This window comes from Sorex araneus, chromosome 1, assembly GCF_027595985.1.
Source record: "Sorex araneus isolate mSorAra2 chromosome 1, mSorAra2.pri, whole genome shotgun sequence".
Taxonomy (NCBI): Eukaryota; Metazoa; Chordata; class Mammalia; order Eulipotyphla; family Soricidae; genus Sorex; species Sorex araneus.
Genome location: NC_073302.1, coordinates 388,803,184 through 388,825,467, shown reverse-complemented (window position 1 = coordinate 388,825,467; position 22,284 = coordinate 388,803,184). Strand labels below are relative to the sequence as shown.

Here is a 22,284-nt window from a genome sequence, read left to right as displayed (position 1 = left end):
AATGGGTAAATGCTTTGCATGCAAGAGGATCAGGTTCTATCTCTGGCATCATATGACCCACCAATCACACACAAGAGTGACTCCCAAACACTGAGCAGCCCCTGAGCACTTTCAGGTGTTGTCCCCAAAAAGAAAAAAAATGAGTTATGTAGGTCATAGTAAATTTATTTTCTTATAAGGAAACCAACCAAAAAACAAGTAACAAAATAGATGCAATTCCTTGGATGTATCTGATTTAGCAGTTATAAATTATCTAAAATTGATCATGACAACAAGTATTAGTGTATTTGTATGTGAAATTTTTCCATTCCCTAGGTCTGCAATAAGCACTTCACGCAAATGATCTCTTTACTATTCCTGAAAGCATAGATAAGCATTTAACATTGTCTCCATTTTTATTGAAGAATGGAGACTTAGAAATATTATTAATGTTCCCTAGTCCATACTGATAGCAAATAATGCTAAGCTGAGGATAATTTGTAAAAGTACAATTCACCAGTAAGATAATTTCCCTGAAGTTTAAAGAATGCCAAAGTCATTTATATATCTACAATTTGATTATCACATGCATATCCTTAACACATAATAAATAAGAAAAGGTAAGTGGTTTCCTCACCTCCTTTACCATGAGTTTGAAGTTCAAGTCTTACTTTTGATGTTTCTCAAGTGGAAATAAAATTGGTTCATCCAATGACTTAAGAATCTACTGTTGACCAAGTGATATATGACTGTCCTAAACTTGATAGGAGAAAGAAATAAAAGAATTTTTCACCATCAAGAACATTTTATTGGCAACTAGAGTTTACTTCTCTTTATTGGTCAATGGGATCAAATGAAGTCACATTAATCAGCTACCACAGATCATGGCTTTCTTCCTCAGCTCACCAAGATGCATTGCCCAACTCACTCTGGTACATCCTGGAAGGCATTTCACCTGTACTCTGTAGATATCATGTAGCTTCTACTTTCTCCTGCCTTTTTTCCCTTTAACATTTTCCATCGAAACTTTTGGAACCAGAAAAGAAACTCTCTCTCTCTCTCTCTCTCTCTCTCTCTCTCTCTCTCTCTCTCTCTCTCTCTCTCTCTCTCTCTCTCTCTGTCTCTCTCTGTCTCTGTCTCTCTCCCTCTCTTTCCCCCTTTCTCTCCTTCCCTCTCCCCCATCTGTGTATTGACTTGTCATCCCGTTGATCTTCAATTTGCTTGAGCAAGCACCAGTGATGTCTCTATTCATCCCTGTCACGTGCTAGTATAGCCCAATGGTATCTGCTCGCTCCAGGAACACAAAAAGCCTCAAACCATTTCGTTCAGGTTTTGACAAAGTCTGAACATCTCGTAGGTGGGCGGCTACATGGTCTTTTGACGTCCCATGAAATCCAATCCGTAACAGCTCTAATCCAGTGGTCATCTCTAAATCGCATTACGTGTTCGGCCCATCTGATTTATGATGCCTTGGCAAACAAGACAGCATCCCTGATTCTTGATTGTCGACAGAGGTCGGAATTCCAGATTCCTTCTCTCATTTGAGTGAAACATGATATTTCAATCCTAGCTCTTTCAATTCCTCTTTAGTATACCCGAATAGCGTTCTCATATTTTTTTGTAGGGCCCAGGTCTCTGAGGCATGTGTAAGTGCAGGAAGAATGGTGGAGTTGAAAAGATGTGCCTGAGGAGTAAGCCCTGAGTAATGGGTGTGACCGAATAACTCCCCCACCCCACCACCACCAAATAGAATGTAGAGCCAAGACGATTTCTAGATTTCTACCCACAGCTCCTGGAGTTACATGTCAATAGCTATGAAGTTACAGATCCAATAAACTGGGCAGGTAAAACATACCGAGATTCAAATTTAAAATCTGTAACAGGCCAACATTCTCCTTCATACGATATTAGTTTCTTCATCTACTGGTGGCTCCTACTCAGATGTGGCTTAATACAAATTGCAGGGTTGGTGTCCACATGTTAAGTAACTAGAACCCATCCATTGAACCCATAAATGTATCCCAGAAAGAGGATGTCTTAACTTCACTCAATTATCATTCAAAAAAAAAAAGTTTTGAAGCTGCAGAAAAAAAAGAAAAAGAAAAGATGTGCCTGGAGCTAGAGGTTCTTCATCCACTTAACCACTTCTTTGACGCTCTTGAAGGTGGTCCATGCTGCTCTCTTCCTCCTGTACAGTTCTGACAACAAGTTGTTCCTCATGTTGAGTTCTCGACACAGGTACACATAGCTGCTGCATTCGGAGATGTTCGTTCCATTGAGAGCAAATGGAACATCAGGGACTAGTTCGTTTTTCATGAACATTGTTTTGCTGAGATTCAGCTGCAGTCTGACCTTTCCACACACGCAGTCGAAGTAGGCCAGCATTTGTACTGCTTGGCTAATATTTGGTGTTATTAAAATGATGTCATCAGCGAAGTGGAGGTGGTGTAGTTGCCAACCATCTATCTTTACTCCCATTCCAGTCGTCGAATGATGTTCTCGATGGTAGCACTGAGGAGTTTCAGTGGAATGGTATCACCCTGCCAAACCCCTCTCTTTATATCAATGATCACTTCTTTGTAGAATGGTGAGACCCTAGTGGTGAATCTGTAATACAGCTCCTGGAGGATCTTGATGTACTGAGTTTGAATGCCCTCTTTGGCCAGGGCTTTGATGATCACTTTAGTCTCAACAGAATCAAAGGCCATCTTTAAATCAATGAATGTTAGACAGAGCGGCATTTTGAACTCTCACAAAGCTTCAATGAGCTTGGTCACTGTGTGGATACGGTTGATTGTGCTGAATCCTTTTTGGAACCTGGCTTGCTTGCATGGTTACCCTTCATCTAGTATTCTGCCTATTCTATTCAGGATGACTTGAGTGAACAATTTGTAGACGACGGACAACAGGCAGATTGGGAGATAGTTGCTGATGTCATGGATGTCTCCCTTCTTGTACAACAAAATGATCCTACTGGTTTTCCACTGGGACGGAACCTTGCATATGGACAGGTAGCATGTGAAGAGCCGAGCCAGTGTATTGACAAGTACAGTCAGCAGATTCTTCAGGTGTTTGGGTCTGACCTTGTCTGGACCGGGTGCTGTACGCATCTTTACCAATGAAATGGTGTATCAGATTTCAGAAGGGAGAACGCTGGGAACAACATATCCATCCTGCAGAATTTGGTATGTGGGCAGGGGGACGTGGCTGTCGAAGAGATTTGAGTAGAAGTCATGAATAATCCTCTCCATTGCCCTTCTGGAAGATGTGATAGATCCATCAGGATGTCAGAGGGCAGTCATTTTGGTCTTGTAGTTGGCAAAGGACAGCATTGTGAATACTTTTCCCAGCTTCTGCCACATCGGCCAACACTGCTGCTCTTCTCTCTTTGAGGTCTTCCTTTATCGCTTCTCTGCAGAGCTTTGTGAGTTCAAACATTAGCTTATGGTTGCCTGAGGCTCTTGCCAGACCACATCGGCAAATGAGCTTGAGAGCTTCCGAAGACAGCCATCTGTTTGTGGCTTTCCCACTCTCTGCATTATTCATGCAGTCATAGAGGTGCTGAACCGGTCTATCATAATCCTCATCAATGTTGTCAAGGACGGTATCTTCCCACGTTGCCACAATAGTGCCAATGAGCTCCCAGTTGGTGCTCATTCTGGGAATTCTCTTCTTAAACTTTAACTTTGTAGTCCTTTCTTCCCACTCTGTGAAGTAGAATTTTGCACGAAGGAGACGGTGGTCCAGTCCCATTTGGAATTTTGGGACAACAGCGACATCAGTCAGGCAAAACCTTTTATTGAATATGATCTGGTCAATTTCGTTGTGGAACTGTCCACCGGGAGACTCCCATGTCCAGCGTTTAGATTCGGCCTTCTGGAACTGTGAGTTACCATGGATGTAACATGATGAACTCAGACAGTCTCTCACCCTGTTCGTTCCATTCTAGGCCATGGGTCCCAATGTGGAGTTCTTCAAGCGACCTTCTTGGTCCTATCTTGGCATTGAAATCACTGACAATGATCTTGCAGAAGGTGTGGTCTTCCTTATAAAACCTCTCCAGCTCCATGTAGAACTTCTCAACTTCTTCTTCAGGGTAGTTGGATGTTGGTGTGTAGACGACGAAGATAGAAACTGCCGGCATTGAGCCACATCTATTCAAGTGTAATTGTCCAATTCGGGTTGTTAGGCATTCAAATGAATCAATGTCATGGTCAAGTTCGTGTTGACAAGGACACTGATGCCACCAACGCCTCTGTTGTCGCATGTTCCGAGGAACAGTTCTTCTCCAGTGTCGAAAATGGCATGTTGTGATCAATGCCTTTTGGTTTTGGTCAGACCAACGATCTCGTATTTGATCTTCTGGAAGAACATCAGGATACTTCCGATGCCAGCGTACATGCATTGAAAGTACAGACAGTCATTTTAGTCCTTCTTCGTTTTGGCAGTCTAGTTCATCCCTGAGATTTTATCAGCCTATCTTTGCTCATCCTTCTTAACTCAGCCATATTGGGGGCTCTTTAGGTATCAGGAGAATGAGGCCCATTGTTGTTACTGTTTTTGGCATATCGAATATGCCACGGGTTGCTTGGCAGATTCTGCCATGCAGGCAGGGTGCTCTCGGTAGCTTGCCGGGCTCTCTGAGAGGGATGGAGGCTTTTAGGGCGGCCTCTAATTACCCTTACAGGAGTTCCTGTGATTCACACAATATTTGGAGCCCATCAAATATGATGCAGAATTTATGGAAAATAGGTATTAAGTGTTTTATGGTGTGTTGCACAGTGGCAAAGCAGCTGCACGATCTGGAAAGCAACTTGGAGCGTGGCAGTGGCAGGGTTGTGGAGGTAGTGGAGGTCAACCGATGAAGTATTTATCTGGCACGGGTAGGGTGGGTTGTCTAGGTTTGGCCCTCACATATATACACACATATATACACACATATATATTTATATATATATTTATATATCACTGTATTACTGTCACTGTCATCCTGTTGATCATAGATTTGCTCAAGCAGGTACCAGTAATGTCTCCATTCATCCTAGCCCTATAATTTTTATCAGCCTCTCTTTACTCATTCTTCCCAGCAGTCCCACATTGGAGGCTCTCTCCAATAAGGGGAATGAGACCCGTCATTGTTACTATATTTGCATATCAAATACGCCACGGTGAGCTTGCCAGGCTCTGCGATGCAGACAGGATGTTCTCAGTACCTTGCCAGGTTCTCTGAGAGGGAGAACTAGGCTATAAGAGGTCGCCTCTGGGAGTGTTGTTTTATAGTCTCTGGATCTTGACTGTTGATGGGATTACACAGCACTGGGAGCAGTTTGTGAGTGTAGCTTCCAAGCTACTGGAAATGGGGGTCTGGTTGAAAGAGGCCCAGTCCCAATCCAAGCAGGTTTGGAGATCTCAGCCCTGGGTCCCGCACACCTAGGTTCCTCTGCCAGTTCCTTCATGTATGAGGCCCATCCAAGTGTGTGGAGAGTGGCCTTGGGCATGGCTGTTTCTGGATTCCAGAGGTCTTTGGCTGCTGGGGCTCTGTTTGGGGAGGAAAACTCAACCCACTCTGCCCTGAGGGGCCCTGGTGAAGACAGCCAGGCATGGGGGCAAGAGACAATGATTAAATACATACACACACATATGTATGTATGTATATATATATGTGTATATATATGTATATATAAAGAGTCTTACAAAATGTTTCATTCCTATTAATAGGGTCATATTATAAAGACTCTGTATTGGCAGTCATATTAAAGTACATGTGGCTTTTTAAATATCTAAGCTTCATATAATTTTCTGTTACAACTATTTTCTGTTTCCTTCACAATCTTGGAGCACACATCCAGTATGTATAACATTTTTCATTTTCATTTACAGATTTTTTACAGATTTTACCACAGCTCTCTGAAGAACAGAAACATAATCTAAAAGGAAGCCAGGACTGGAAAAAAGTTTAGTCATATATCATACGATTCTCAGATCGACCCTTCTCTATTACTGAGTCAAACTTTAATTCATGCTTTCTTTACCCCTTATAATTATTATCTCTAAGAATGATCTTTAGGCAATTTACCAAAAAAAAAAAAAAACCTTCTTGCCCTATCCACCAGTAATTTGGGGCAGTGTGTCAGGGACTGAATTCAGGGCCTCATGCATACAAGTGTTCTACTAGTAAGCTACATCCTGAGCCTCCCCCTCAGTAATTTTAAATATCTATAATATTGTGAGCCTCTATAGGAACCATTGTGTTGTTTCATGGCTGTGTTCAAATGCCCTGCTCCACAGATACATACCATCTCAAAGAATCTGGACCTGATGATAGAACAAGGAATGCTATAAACAGAGCTAAACAATTTCTGCCTTCACAAATGTCCTTTTCAGGAGATGTGGAGGCAGGCAGCATAGTATGTATTTTCAAGATTTAGGTGAACTACTAGCAGATAGTTCTGAGGGTCAATTAAAAAAAGAAGCTATTATAGAGCTACAAGAATGAATTAAGACCTGAAAGCAGGAATTAGTCACAAGGAACCCCGTACACTAAGGATATGCTTTTTTTTAATGGTACAAAACAATAAAGCTAGAGATCTCAAGCCAGTTTCCATAAATCAGGAAAAAAGTGTAGTTTTTAAAGTTTATTTGCCTGTATGTTTGGTAGACAGCTCCCTTCAGAAGTCAATAAATTTCCCACCTCAAGTATAGAAATTTATTTCTTCACAGTTCTGGGGGGCTGGAGCGATAGCACAGCGGTTGGGCTTTCGCCTTTCACACCGCCGACCCGTGTTCGATTCCTCCACCCCTCTTGGAGAGCCCGGCAAGCTACTGAGAGTATGGAGCCCGCACGACAGAGCCTGGCAAGCTACCCATGTGTATTGGATATGCCAAAAACAGTAACAATAAGTCTCTCAATGAGAGACGTTACTGGTGCCCGCTCAGCCAAATCGATGAGCAACGGGATGACAGTGACAGTTCTGGGGGCTACAAGTTTCAAGTTTAAGGTGCCAGGTTTGTTTCTTTGGCCTTTGGCCTTGGCTTTTGCATGATCACCGTCTTACTGTGCCCCACACCACAGAGATCAACCCAGACTGCAATAGAGAAAGCTCAGAGGGAGCTCACATTTCACTGGAAAAAAGGTAGGCAGAGAGAGACATGTGGCGACGGTGGTCTGAGCAGAGGACACTGCAGAGGCTCCTATCAGCCCGGGATCCCGAGTAAGCAAGATGAGAAGCAGTGTACAAGCACACACCATGTTCGACAATGTCAAGTTGACCTGGTGGAACTAGGGTGCTCCACAAAATAGACCCTGGCAAGAATGAGAGAAGAGAAAGAACTGGAGACATTCTTCTTCCCCACCCCCTTTGCATAGGTACTGACCCAGTAAATATGTCAGGAAACTAACAGAGGCCTTCGGTTAGTGATGCAAGTCTGCTGATGACAGCCAAGAAGCCTGAGCTGTGGAACTTAAGGCAACTCATTCCTTTTGTAATGGGTAGATCAGGTACTGCTTGTGAGGTGGCTACCAGGACCCATATTGAGCTCTAAGTTTTCACAAACTTTCATGCCAGGTCTCAGCCCCTCTTCTTGGAGCTCTCTTCCCACTCAAGTCCCAGCCTATTTCTTCCCCACTGTTCATTAAACTCTCCTGACCAGGGGAATTATAGGAGCTAACCTCTGTTTGCTTGTCCAATCTCAAAACTCTTCTTCAGACCCAGGTGAATGAAGGCTGTCTGAGGTGCCTTGTCTAGGGGGTCCAGATGATTTGGCCTGGAGCATCGTCCTTTCCCTCTTCAAACAACCCTTAGGAACACCACTTAGGAAAACCACAGGGTATTTTTCCAGAGAGTGTATTAGTCTCAGATCACAGTACACAGAAAAGGAAGGATATCTTTGGTATCAAAAACACCAACCATATTCCATTCACTGCACACTCTCAATAATGAATGACCTCCTCATGCTCCCCCCAACATGGGAAGGGGGGTGAAGAAGCTTGTTCAAATAAATAATTGTGGAAAACATCCCAAACCTGAGGAAGAAACTGAATAATCAAGTTCATGAAACTATAAATTCAAGTTCATAAAATAGAGTTCCTGGCTATTTAAACATAAAAAGATTTGCACCAAGACACATAGTAGGAAGCTATCAAGAGTTCAAAACAAATACTTAAGGTAGCTAGGGTAAAAAAATAATACTTTCTCCCATCAGGTTTATATCAAACTCTCAGCAGCAATTCTTCATGCCAGGAGAGAATGAAATGACATATTCGGAAAATTCAAAGATTAAAACTTCTAGCAAAGATCACTCTATCCTACAAGAAACATTTTTTTCATATACGCTAGAGAAATAAAAGCTTTCACAGATAAAGTTAAAGGAACTTGCCAACACTAGATCATCCCTGTAAGACATCTTTAAATAAGTTTTCCTATCTAAAAAAGTGTAACAAAAACATGAACAAGGAAATAGAACCAGAACACTGAAGTCATAATGGCAGTATCAAGCCCTAATATATCAGCAATTACCCTTAATAAAAGTGGACTGCACTTACCAATCAAAAAGTACACAATTGGTCAGATGGATTGAAATACAGAAACTAACTATATGCTGTTAACGAGAGACTTGCTTAATTTAAGAAGACAACCAGAAGCTTAAAGTAAAGGGATAGATTGTTTCCAAAAGCAGAAATAAAATACAAATAAAATTTTTCATTAAAAAGTAATTTAAGTAACACGGCAACAAATTTAATAATATAGCAGAAATTATTGGATTTATAATATATATTTATAAATTTTAGAAACATGCAACATTCCAATACTGAAACAAGATAAATTAAAAAAAACCTAAACAGATAATTTTGTGTTTTGGGGGGTTTGTTTGGTTTTGTTTTTGAGCCACATGCAGTCGTGCTCAGGGATTTTTCCTGACTCTGTGCTCAGGGATCACTTCTGGAGAAGCTTCGAGGGACTATATGGGCATTCTGGGGTTTAAACTCAGATGAGGCCCATGCAAGGTAAGAGCCTTACCTGCTGTACTATTTCTCCAACCCTCTTAATTCATTTCTAGCAATCGGACTTTCAAAAATAATTATTATTAAATGTGGAATGGGTGCTCGCTTCGGCAGCATATATACTAAAATTGGAACGATACAGAGAAGATTAGTATGGCCCCTGTGCAAGGATGACATGCAAATTTATGAAGCATTCCATATTTAAAAAGATGTGGAATGGATACCGGACAAGTATCAATTGATTGTGAGTGTAGAATAAAGGAAATAATGAAAAAAATGTTACCAAAAAATCAAACTGGAAGCATTGGGAATTCCTGGCTTCAGAGAACTCAGAGTTTGTGGAAGAAAAATAGTAATTAAAAATAAACTTTGTTGTCACTGAGTTTTCCATGGTTAGAATGCAACTTGCTTTCAATAAATATTTGACAAATAAATAAATGAAGCAGTACTGTCAATGAGAGGAGGTTGGTTCTCTGTGAATTTTCAAAGATTGGCAGTTCTTCACCACAAAGTTTAAGAAACACTCCTCGGCAGTCCTAAAACCTTCAATTCTGCATTGAGGTCCATTCCTTCAATAAACTCACAAAAATTTCACCAAAATTCAATAAATCACAAAGATAGAGCATGGTATGTTTCAACAAATTCTTCATAGTTTTTTCCTGTGTGTTTTCTATGCTTTCAAAAGAAATCCCATGACCCTAAATTAGCCTCCTAGTGATGACAAGCAGACACTGAAATTGGATTAAAGGAATGATAGGGGCTTCTCAGTTCAGTACCATAACCTGCCATAAAGAAAAGCTCCCTAGCCTTGAAGAGGAATAAGGCTCAACCTTCCTGCCTTCACTTCCAGTTCAAGTTCTCAACAATGTCTGAGGCATTTACTCTAACAGGTATAATAATTGTGTGATGAAAAATTGTGTGATAAAATAATTGTGTAATGAAAAATTTTCCCTAGTTGTCATGTAGCTTACGAAAATGATCCCCCCTGGACATAGTAAAGTCGATATGACATACAGTTTCAAAAAATAAAATTAAAACTAGCTTGCTAATGATAGCACAGAAATTGTTTGTTGTACTGTGCATATGATATCAGAACACTGCTCTTAGCACCATTTCTCCTTTGGCCTTTACAAAGGTTAAGGAGAAATGAATTAAAGAAAGAGGACATTTTATGCCTGGTGAGATCTTTCATGTTAGGAAACACTCATGAAAAGAGTTCTTCCAAAAGGACACTTATACATTGTTTCTTTTTGCTTATAACATTTAGCATTCCCTCCTTCCTTACAACAAAACTTCATGTATGTGTCACGTTCAACTCAGAAGAAAGGGGAAGGAATACTAATCCATAGCACTGCACTGTTGCACTGTCATCCTGTTGTTCATGGATTTGCTAGAGCGGGCACCAGTAACGTCTCCATTGTGAGGCCTGTTACTGGTTTTTTTTTGGATATTGAATACACCACAGGTAGCTTGCCGGCTCTGCCGTGCGGGCGAGATACTCTGCGTAGCTTGCCAGGCTCTCTGAGAGGGACGGAGAAATCAAACACGGGTCGGCGGCATGCAAGGCAAACGCTCTACCAGCTTTGCTATAAGAACTTCAAAAACTTTAGCCATCACTTTAGCACCACTTCCATGATTGGGAGCTAGTTTTGCAAGGTCAGGAACCATAGAGCATTGTATGAGTATGCAATGAAGTCAGAAACGGAGACTGCTTTTCCAGCCTGCTCTTTAGGCTGACTTGCATTCCCCTCCCGCCCATCCCCCTGTTCCTTCGCCCCCAGGCCCCCCTTCCTCTGAGTTCCTATAACGAAATCTGCATTTGGCTAGGATAAGTAATGTATCCACACCTGCTGAAAAATAACTCCCTACATCTTGTAAAATATGTTTCCCAGGTCCCCTAAATCAGAATCTTCAGAGGGATGGTCATGGGAATCTATATTTTGTTAACAAGCCCCTAGGTGACTCATAAATAGTTTAGGGTGTTTGGTCCCTACTTTTAGTGAATTCTTAAGCTTCATTGTTCAGTAAATCTAGATCATAATTCATAAGTCTATACTAGTTGGATTTCTAGATGAAATGTTTTATCTATCAGCAATTTACTGCTCTGTGTTCTACAAAATGCTAAGCCCACCTATAGCACCTTAAAAATCAGCTGATATTGCATACTTAGCCATTTAAGTTACCATCATTCTTCTTTACACTATTTTCTGTTTTCTACAGTCAAATGTTTCGTTGATGACAGTCCAACTACCTTTTTAAATATACTGTTATGGATTTTTCCAGTGTAAGCTTCTTGGTGGTTCAATTTTAAAATAAATTTTTACTTACACACACACACACACACACACACACACACACACACACACACACACACCAGCAATTACATGAGGTCAGCTGAAATTCTATGGAGTAAGACTAAATTCCGGGTCCAGAATTTCTTTGAAGATTGAAAACCCATGCCCTATACACTAAATGGCCAGTAGCTTCAGAAAGAGCTGGTGTAATAATCCCTGCTTTGTAGGCTCACAGTTTCCTTATACTTGGTGCACCTACTTCTAGCCTTGGCAATTTGTGCCAATTGCCTTGGGTGGCAACAAAGTATGGTTTTACTCTGCAAATTGTTGTCTGCCAATGATAATCAAGTGCTATCATCAGGCTGCAGAGAAGGTGCTAAAGAGAGATTAGGCCACATCTCCTGCATCTATTTTCCTTTCTCCCAGCTGTGATTGAGGCAACTCGAAGTGTTTTCATTTGTTGTATTTTTCTTCCCAAAGGCCACTTTTATTTGATGTTGAATCTCTTCCACACAGCTTTGAACACTGAAGCATAGGAAGGACAAATCAGTTGGAAATGTGTTTGTGTCTCTTGCTATGCTTGACATTTCCACACTGATAAGGTATGACTAAATATTGACTTTCTGGTTAAGTTCAGATGAGGTGTCTAGTCTATAAGCATTGATTATGAACCATTATCTTTCTTGTCCTTAGGGTACTAAGTTCTCTTACAGAAAGAAAAAGTCAGAGAGAAAAAAAATGTTCCCTGAAGTGTTGTCATTAATTACTGGAGGGTCTCTTTTAAGTTGTGAAGATATTTTCATTGACTTTTGAAATATGGTGACATTTTGTGAAAGATGGTATTGGTGAACACTAGGGCATATTAAACATCAGATATTTATGTTTGTAGATTACTCACACAGATTATTTGGAGACTAATATTATCTCCAAATGTTTACATTTAAAAAATTGTACTCTTTTATCAATGCACAAATGTATACAGTGCACATAATATACAACTAGCTATTTACTACTTAAATCTTATTACTATTTGCTGTCTAAATGTGAAATCACTACCACATTAAAATCAATAAGTGTTTCTCTCTGTGTTAAATTCTCCCAAACAGGCCTAATCTACCAGATTAAATTTCCTTTCTCCACTCTGTTAGAAATAGAACAGATAAGAGAATCTGAAGTGCAGATGCTTTAGCCTAACAAAACCTGTTGTGAGTTTTTGCATAATTTCCCAAAGGAGACTGTAAATTCCTTGAAAACAGGAAGATCTTTCATTGATTCCTCAAGATCCATTATTCCTAGTCCTCTGGAAGTATTTTCTTGTTATTATACCAACCTTAATAACTAAATCCTATTTGTAATACTCTCCGAGTTGATTGCTCAGATAATCAACAAATGCTGGGGAACTACAGAGTTAAAGTATGATCTCTGTTCCCAAGAAGTTTACAATTTATATAGAAAAAAGATAGCAGAATCGTTTACTAAAATAATGTCAGTAAAGAAAAAAAATAATTAAATTGAAAAGAAAGAAATTTTACTTTGAACCTGAATGGTGATTACAGCCTTTATGAATGGAATAGCCCTGGGAACTAACAGAATTTAGTTAGATGAAGGACAAACACATGCAAGGTTTTCACTAAAACAGTGCATTTCTAGTTCAATGTTTTGTCAACCTGACTCCCAGGATTAAAATATTTATGTACAGAAAGTATTGTTTTAGGATCCAAGTGACCGGCTTGATAAGTATTTTAAACTAAGAAATCTAAATATTATTACTTCTGTCACATTTTGGTAGGATAGCTAAAATATGATATATATAAAAATACATACATCAAATCATACTGCTTATAATTGTCTTATTTTTACAACAGAAGCTGCAGTTTCATATAATTTAACCATACACACAAATATGAGTGTGAGCATCTCACACATACATATATTTAGTGAAAAACTTCTCACCCTTATTAAAGCAAATTCCCAAACTATGCTAATTTGTGTTGCATTAACATCTAATGGGAAAGTAATAAATTCTTTGTAAAGTCTCTTCTATCAACACCATTAGTATGTATTAACTATAACGTCTCATTTGGTGTCTATGTAATGACCATGTCTTGCCAAAAGGAATATTTAATGACTCCAGCTGTAAATAATGAAACAAAGAGTTTGATTCATATTTCAGTGAACAGTGACATTGGTCCTTCACCCTTGAGAATCCACACCACAATCTCCCAGCAATCAGGAATAAAAGAAATAGGAATTCTTGAGTCATCCATCCTGTGACAAAAACACAAACATACAATTATAAGACTTTCAGTTAATTATTATAAATTAAATGGAATTTAAAATGAGAGAACACTCAGGCATATCAGGTATTTAGAGGGAAAGGAAACACAAGGAAGTCTGATAATGAGTATCAACAACCTTGTGCAAGTCTTCTTTATAACAATGGGAAGACATTTAAAATTCCATACAAAGTTTAGTTTCGAACTAACCAAAAGCAGAAAAGAGATCCAAAGTTTTTGTTTCATTTTGGTTTGGCTTTTCAGGTCATACCTTGCAATTTTCAGGAGTTTTTTCCTGATTCTTTACTCAGTAATTACTCCTGGCAGTGCTTGGGGGACCATATGTGATGCCAGAGATGGAACCCAGGTTGGCTGCGTGCAAGGCAAACACACTACCTGCGGTACTATCATTCTGGCCCCTTATTTTCCATTCTTATTTGGGGTAAGAAATTTCCTAAAAAGTGAAATAAAGAAGAATAAAGTGAAAATAAAGGATTATTTTCCACAGTGACCAGAGCAAGAGCTAGAGGGTGTGGTGCTACTGGGGCCTTGTCATACAGGAGAGAACCAAGGCCATGGGGCTAGGGGTCTCCAGGATTACACCTAGAGATGCTCTGTGGTACCAGGGATTGGACATGTGTCAGGCACATGTGCATCCCCATCCCTGTACTATTTTCTCAGCCTCCTTCCAAGTTTTTTTTAAACTTGTGACTGATTTGGCCATCTGGATAACTACATGACTTTGACAAAAAGGAAAATTGTCTATTCCAGAAACCATGCTAGTCCACAAAACCACCAAGCTATATTAAATCAAGTTTTCCAAACTAGGGATGACTAGCCAAACTTGGGAGGATTAGCATATGTTCAATTGGACTAAACTATTTAAGAATTTATTGATTCAGGTATTCATGTCATATGTACTCAAAAATAAGTATATTGTGAATTATTTGGATGACTACCTGACAATAAAATGCCACCTCACAGACCCAGTTTATCTTTGTGTTTGCAATCAAATTGGTGTCAAATAGTCCTTTATAGAGCCCTTTATTTCTTCATCTAATTAGCAATGAACAGAGGTAGACGAAGCTTTTGCACAAAGTATGAGCCAGATGACTTCACAGTGTGCTAGAGGAACAAAGGTATTTTAGTGCTTCAGACATAAAAGAGGGTGAGAGAATTGCATCATCCCATGGCATCTAGTGAGAAAGACAGAGCCTTAATCGTTAACACTGTGTACCGCAGTAAATTACTTACACTTATTTAACATTTGTTGGTTTTGCTAAGTAGAGGGGTTATCTGTAACATATACATTGGTTAGATAAGAATTACAGGCTATAAGAATAGACAATATAAGAAGTTTATGGTGAGTTTTAGTTTACATAAAGAGTACATGTATTTAAAGGATTAAAATCATCAGTGGAATAATACAATGGTCTTAAGAAGTGTGTAAAATATGAAAAATTTTAAGCGTACAAGATTATGCCACTCATCATTCATAATATGATCTAGAAAAACTAAAACCATAATGAGATGCCCACTGCAACATTATATAAAATTGCAATCCTCTTTACATACACACTTCCTATTGTCCTCTCTGCTTATATTTCTTCAGTGCACTTATAACTTGCTGCCTAACATACTTGTACTTGTATTTTGTTTTTTCTATGTTTATCATCTATTTTTTCTCTCATTGCACTCCCAGAATGTGAGCTACATAAAGACAGAAATTTTGACCATCTTCTTCACTGTATTATTTTTAGTGGCCTAAAAAGGTACATAGCACATAGTAATCACCAGATTCTTTGCTAAATGAATAAACAAAAACTTCTTATCTAGCAATATCCCCTTTAGGTATATACATAAAGAAATTCTTCACACATGTACACAAAAACATGAACAAGGTAAAATCATTTGATATGAGAAAAATTGAGGGGGAAAAATCCTAAATTTCATTAGTATGAACTACATTATAAGGAGTTCATAAAAGTTACAAATAGGAACTAAATTGGTTTAAGAAACTAAAAATAAAAAGCTGGCCAAGAAGGTGACTCTCATAATCCTTGAATATATGAAGCCTGGGTTCAGTCCCAGGTAACAGGTATTATGGTAAACTCCTGTATAATAATAATGATAATAATTTAATAAGATAAAATAAGCTGTTAAAGAAAAAGCCTGTAGATAGATGCACACAGTAAACTATATAAATGTTCACATATAAAATTCACCTAAGAGTAAAGGTAACCTCAGGGAGAGAAGAAATGGAGACAGAAGAAAAGAAAAAGTGCTCATTACAACTTATTAGCAGGGAAATGCAAATCAGATCAACTATGACATTTCACCAGTGAAAATGCCTTATATTTTATTAAAAGTTCAGAAATAACAATTTCTGGTAGGGGTGTGGGGCAAAAAAGAATATTTGTTCATTGTTAGTGATAAAATAAATTGGTCCAGCTTTATTGAAAACAGTATGGATATCTCAAAATATTTTTAAAAATTGGTACAAGTACACTTCTAGGTATCTCCCCAAAGAACACAAAGCACTAGTATGGAAAAATATGCACATATATGTTCACTGCAGCATTAGTCACAATAGCCAAGATCTGGAAATAACTCATGTTTAATGATAGAATGCATAAAGGTATGGACTCTCTTGGATGGAATATCTATGGATTTTCACAAGGAAATATTACTCATCTGTAAGAAAGGTTAATATACTGGACCAGAGAGATAGTATAGGAGTTACAGCTTTGCTTTGTGATTCAATCCCTAGCACTGTGCATGGTCCTCCAGGAGTGACACCTGAGCACAGAGCCATGAGTAACCCCTCAGCATCACTAGGTGTGATCCAAAAAACCAACGTAACAACAAAAGAAATAATGGGATACTGTCTTTTTGCAACAATATGGTTGGAACTGAGTCTGTTTATGCTAAAGTGAACGAGAAGAGTCAGAAAGATAAAGACTAACACTGTATAGGGAAATATGAATAAACAATACAAGTATATAAGGAAAACCAAATAATGACAAACCCTTGGACTCTGACCACAAAACTAAGATTTTCAAAGAGGGTTACAGAAGAAGACTGAAAGAGTGTAGGAGTGAATTTTTCTTGTAAAGTTCTACCAGTGACTTATAAATCTGGATATTAAACCTTTATCAGATGGATATTGGGTAAATATTTTTTCCCATTCTGTGGCTGTCATATATCTTGGTCACTGTTTCTTTTGAGGTGCAGAAGCTTTTTAGTTTAAGGTAGTCCCATTTGTTTATATTTTTAGCTTTACTTCCACTTGCTTGCTCAGTGGTATTTTATCTTTAAAGATGCCTTTAGCTTCAATGTTATGGAGGGTTCTGTCCACATTTTCCTTCATATGTCTTATGGATGCAGGTCTGATATTGATGAATAAGTGAGTGAAATGAGTCAGAAGGAGAGGGATAGACATAAAATTATTGGACTAATTTATGGTCTCAATAATATGAGACCAATACCCAAAAACAGTAAAAACAAGGTCCAGGAGGATTGGTCCATAGTTAGAAGTCTATCTCAATGCTGGAAGAAAAGGTAGTTGGGATAAAAGAGGGACTACCATAAGAAATATAGTTAGAAATGATCACTCAGGATAAGAACTGCATGCTGAAAACAGGTAAAGGAGCAAACATGATAATCTCTCGGTACCTGTATTGCAAACCATAATGCCTCCAAGGAATGACAGACAGACACAGACAGAGAGAGTCAGAGACAGAAACAGAGACAGAGACATAGAAAGAAGCAAAGTGCCTGCTGGGGGGAGGGTGGTAAGAGGGAAACTGGGGATATTGGTGGTGGGAAGTGTATGCTGGTAAGGAATGATGGGTGTTGGAACACTGTATGACTGAAATCAGACCATGATCAGCTTTGTAACTCTGTATCTCATGGTGACTGCCCCCCCAAAATTTAAAATAAATAAATAAATGTTCGTGATGTGGACAAAAATAAATAAATAAAAGAAAAAGGTAGATAGGGGATCTAATGGAGAGTGATGAAGAAATAGTAGTATTTGGGTGGAAAGAGTTGTATGGTAAATGCAATTTCAAAAGGGTTGAATTTGTGTCCTTAACACATACAGTCTTGTAAACCGATGTTACATAATTTAAAAAATAAGGGGATGTGGAAATATGGTCCATAAATAAGCTAACTTGTAGAGTTACCACCAATATTAAAACTGAGCATCAAGTTTTGCACCAAGTTTCTCAGAGGGAATGACAAGCAATCATACCAAGCAATTACATAGATCTAAATGATACCTTGGGAGAGACAAATGTTTTAAAAGTCTCTCATGTATAGTTTTATTTTGGAAACACTAACATGTCTTAAAGAGCTTTTAAACTAAAATCAAAAGTTGATTTAAGTTGCTTTTCCTTGCAACCACTTAAAAAAGGGGTGGGGGGAGACGGTGCATAATGTATTAGTACAGTTCCGGGAAGGCAATTCATTTTAGAAGCTAAAGTAATGTATGCTTTTAGTCATCTAACTTAATCCATAGATAAAACACCCAAGTGGGACTATGGCTCTTAGATAATTGTTCCTAAATATAATTTCCCTTGGACACACTATTGATAGATATTAGCCAAACATCTGCCAATTAAATATCATAGTCACAGATCTGGACCTGGAGCTAAGCCATTTAGTAAGAGGGAAGCTTTATTAAATATTTCTCTCTCTTTTTAAGAAAAATACTTGAAAAAGAAAATTATAAAATACATATCTTATTCATCATAGGCTCCAACAGAAAAGATTCTATTTTTTCTTTTAATTTTTCTGTTTCTTAAGTGTTTTTTTTTAATTCTATTCAGAGTTCCAGGTTAAGATTTAAGTTAAGATTTGATGAACCAAGGCTTTTGCACACTAGGGGACACTGTGACTTATTGATAGCATTTTAAAATATCTTTTCTAATACTCAGTCTTAAGACATATTGCAAATTTTTTTACTTTAAGTTAGTACTTGATAAAGATGTAATAAAAGGCATGGTCATTCATTGAGTATATACCAGCAACAATACATGGGAAGACAATGAACTTCCAACAATATGGAACTAAGGTAAAAAAAAGTCAGTTGATAAAAATAAAAGTCAGTTAATGTTATGAGGAATTTTAGTAATAGCACTTATATTTGTGTTGCCCTTTACATTCTTTATTTATGTTCTCATTTAAGCCACAGCAACAATATGCAATTGTGGTGGCTTATAGTTAAAAAAAAGAAAAAAGAAAAATGTTTTTAATAATGACACCAATGCTTAGAGCTACTTGGTGAATTGATCCCATCACTGTATCACTGTCATCCCATTGATTATCGATTTGCTGGAGTGGGCACCAGTAACGTCTCCATTCGTCCTAGCCCTGAGATTTTAGCATCCTCCCTTTACTCATTCTTCCTAGTGGTGCCACACTGGGGGCTCTTTCAGGGTTAGGGGAATTAGATCCATCATTGCTACTGTATTTGGCATATCGAATACACCACAGAGAGCTTGCCAGGCAGCTCTTGCAAGCAGGATGCTCTGCCTTGCAGGCAGGATGCTCTCAGTACCTTGCCAGGCTCCCTGAGAGGGAGGACTAAGCTATAAGAGGCTTTGTGGCCTCAAATGTACACAATATGTAAAATTAGTTTCAAATAGAGTCATTCGAAAACTGGGTTTTAGTGAATCTCACAATATGTGAAAGAAACTAACCACTGCCTCTAGCCTCAAAAATGGCAATGAGCAAGGGAAAGGTCAGTATTAACATTGTAGTGACCAACCATAGACCCGATCTAAGTAAGGAGCAACAGATATTTTTTTTCTGTCTAATAATATTTTTATTAGAAAATGTGCATAATTAAGAACTCAACTTCTTGTCAACAATCAATACATCAAACTGCCATGTAGGATATATAATTCTTTATATTTTCTAACAAATATTCCAGTCCCTTTACATTCTAAAATGTTCTCCAAAATAATTATCAGAAGCATTCTACAATTATAAAAACGGAGGATAATTTATTTATACCAAATGAACTATGTGTGTATGCTGTGAGGTAGCAAAGACTGATCTTCTATGGCAATTGTACCCTCAAGTCAAAAGAACTCACTCTCTCTTCGTGTGAGGAGAGTGAGCAAGAAGAGAGAGCCACCTTTCACCATCTCATCAACTATTGGTGTTTCCACAGTATTCAAAGGTGTGGTCTTGATTTTACAACAATATCCATATTTATTCTGAAAGGCAATCGCACATTCCAAGTAGCAGATATTAACAACGTCCAACGCGATCTCTAGGAATGATTCTCAGCTCTGAACCATGCTTTAGGAAAACGTTTCCAGCAGTTTGTGCAGGATTTATTCCTGTTTCATCATTGGTTATTATTGCACTTGTTGCTGCCGGAACTTTAAATTCTTCTGCCGCAAACTTTAAGACTGCTGTGAAAGGTGTGCTTTCAGGAACACTGAGCACTTTATAAGAGCCGCGGGTCCGACGTCAGTGTGATCTTAAAGGAGACCTTGGACATGGTGGAGCCGGCAGTCCTGACGCCCTGCGCTGACACCGCAACAGATATTTTTAAATTAAGGATTATTAATATTTAGGGGAAGTTCATAAGGGTTAAGGTTTATCTCTTGAACTTATTCTTGATCCATATTATAGAGCTATTCAACAACATAGATAAGACTTGAACTCATGAGTCCTTACTGCCTTGCTATAGTTCCAAGATAAGGAAACATTCCTTTCAGTAAGAGAATCAATATACAGAACTACTTCTCTTCTTTTCCAATGCAAGTCTTTGCAGCCTTCATTTCATCTTCATTTCACCTAGTTGGGCAGATCTCTGTAGATTACTCAGACAGAATAATCAATCTTTCCATAAAAATACATAATCCTTTTTTTTCTTTGTTTTTTGCTTTGTTTTGTTTTGTTGAGTCACTCAGGGGCTGCTCAGGGGTTACTCCTGTCTCTGAACTCAGAATTACTCCTGATAGTGCTGGGAGGAAGTAAGTATAGGATGCTGGATATCGAAGCCAAGTCAGCCACATGCAAGGCAAACACCCTAAGCACTGTACTATTGCTCAGCCCCAGAATCACATTATCTCTTAAAGGCAGAAAACAACGATAAAGAGGGAGTATCTACTGGAAAGATGTTAGTTGATTAATGGAAACTGCAATTAATAAAATCAAGATCACGAGCAGATGCACATTTAAACATTGATAAGCATTCACATCCTGAGCAACATATGAAAGAGATGGTATCCTTTTAGAAATGAGATTTATAGTTCTTAAGCAGAGTCATTGTGCATCCCCCGCCTTTCCTCCAACTCTCATGAAAAAAAAATGAAATAAGCAAAGGTAATGATTACATCTTAACCTTAATATGAAGTTGACTTCTACCTTTAATGCAACTGAAATATCATTTACAGATATGTTAATCCTGTCTGTTAATCCATTTGATTCTATTCCACATATTGCTTACCCTGGTTTCCTTTAGTTTAAAGTTCTTTCTAAGTACCAAATCCAGTGGCAAAATCTATCCAAAGACCTTAGTTTGAGTTGTTTAATTTCATTTTTTGATTCAGAATGATGTTTTATTTAAGTGGCAATTCCCTGCCTAAATCTTATTTTTTTGTTCATTTTATTCCTTTATATATTTTTCAGTTGTCTGTTAAAACTTAAGATATAAGTTTTCTACTTAGGAAACTAATTTGAAAACTAGTGTTTTGAAATCCCCAGGCTTGCAGGGAGTCAAGAATGGGCAACCTGGGCTGGAGAGATAGCACAGCGGGTAGGGCGTTTGCCTTGCACGCGGCCGACCCGGGTTCAAATCCCAGCATCCCATATGGTCCCCTGAGCACGGCCAGGGGTAATTCCTGAGTGAAGAGCCAGGAGTAACCCCTGTGCATCGCCAGGTGTGACCCAAAAACCAAAAAAAAAAAAAAAAAAAAAGAATGGGCAACCTCCTCCCGTCTCCCTATGTTTCCAGTAGCCTGGCAGTCATGCCCACGAACTGCATCTAGCACCATATGAGTTCATTAACAGCCATAATCCAGAGACTCACAAATAAATCTCCCAGAATAGAGCAACAAAAGAATAATATGCTGCAGAGATTCCTCCAGAACCCCAAAATCACCTTCTAGGTTTTTTTTAAAAAACTAAATAAACCTCAGCTGTTTCACCATACTTAAAATTTTAGAATTTCTGCAGCATGCAACACCTCATACTCTACACCACTGATGTAACAAGAGTACCACACCACATTTGATGGGGTGTAAAGTAGAAGGCAACCAATCTCGGAAAAAAGAAAAAAGGAAAATGCATATATGTATATATATAAGCACACAAGGCTCAACCTTTAATAACATGTTAGTAATCTCTTTTAGAAGAGCATAATGGCTCCAGGATGAAATACAACAATCTTCACACAGTTTCATCTAAGAAAACTTTCTTGGATCATTTTTAGCAGATCATTCATAACAAGCAATACAAAATAAAATATTTAGGTCCTGCTTTGGGATTCAGGGTGGAAACATTAAAAATATGCAGTGGTTTTAGTGATGGGATATTAAATGTAACAAATTATTGTGAACAACTTTATAAAAATAAAATAAAATTTAAAAATAAAAATTTAAAAAATTATGTTTTGTAGGGCTAGAGCTATAGTAAAGTAGGTAGGGCACTTACCTTACACTTGGCCAACCCAGGTTCAATCCCCAGCATAACATATGTTCCCCTGAGCACA

At 38.4% G+C, this 22,284-nt stretch overlaps 1 non-coding gene and 1 pseudogene across 1 annotated transcript; one reads left to right on the top strand and one right to left on the bottom strand.

The window, feature by feature from the left end:
* Window positions 1-9,078: 9,078 nt before the first annotated feature.
* Window positions 9,079-9,185, top strand: LOC129401305 (U6 spliceosomal RNA). The gene has a single exon (XR_008628236.1). It is a non-coding gene; the product is annotated as a U6 spliceosomal RNA (small nuclear RNA).
* A 10,425-nt stretch (window positions 9,186-19,610) lies between these two features.
* Window positions 19,611-20,082, bottom strand: LOC105943495 (ubiquitin-fold modifier 1-like; annotated as a pseudogene).
* Window positions 20,083-22,284: the final 2,202 nt, after the last annotated feature.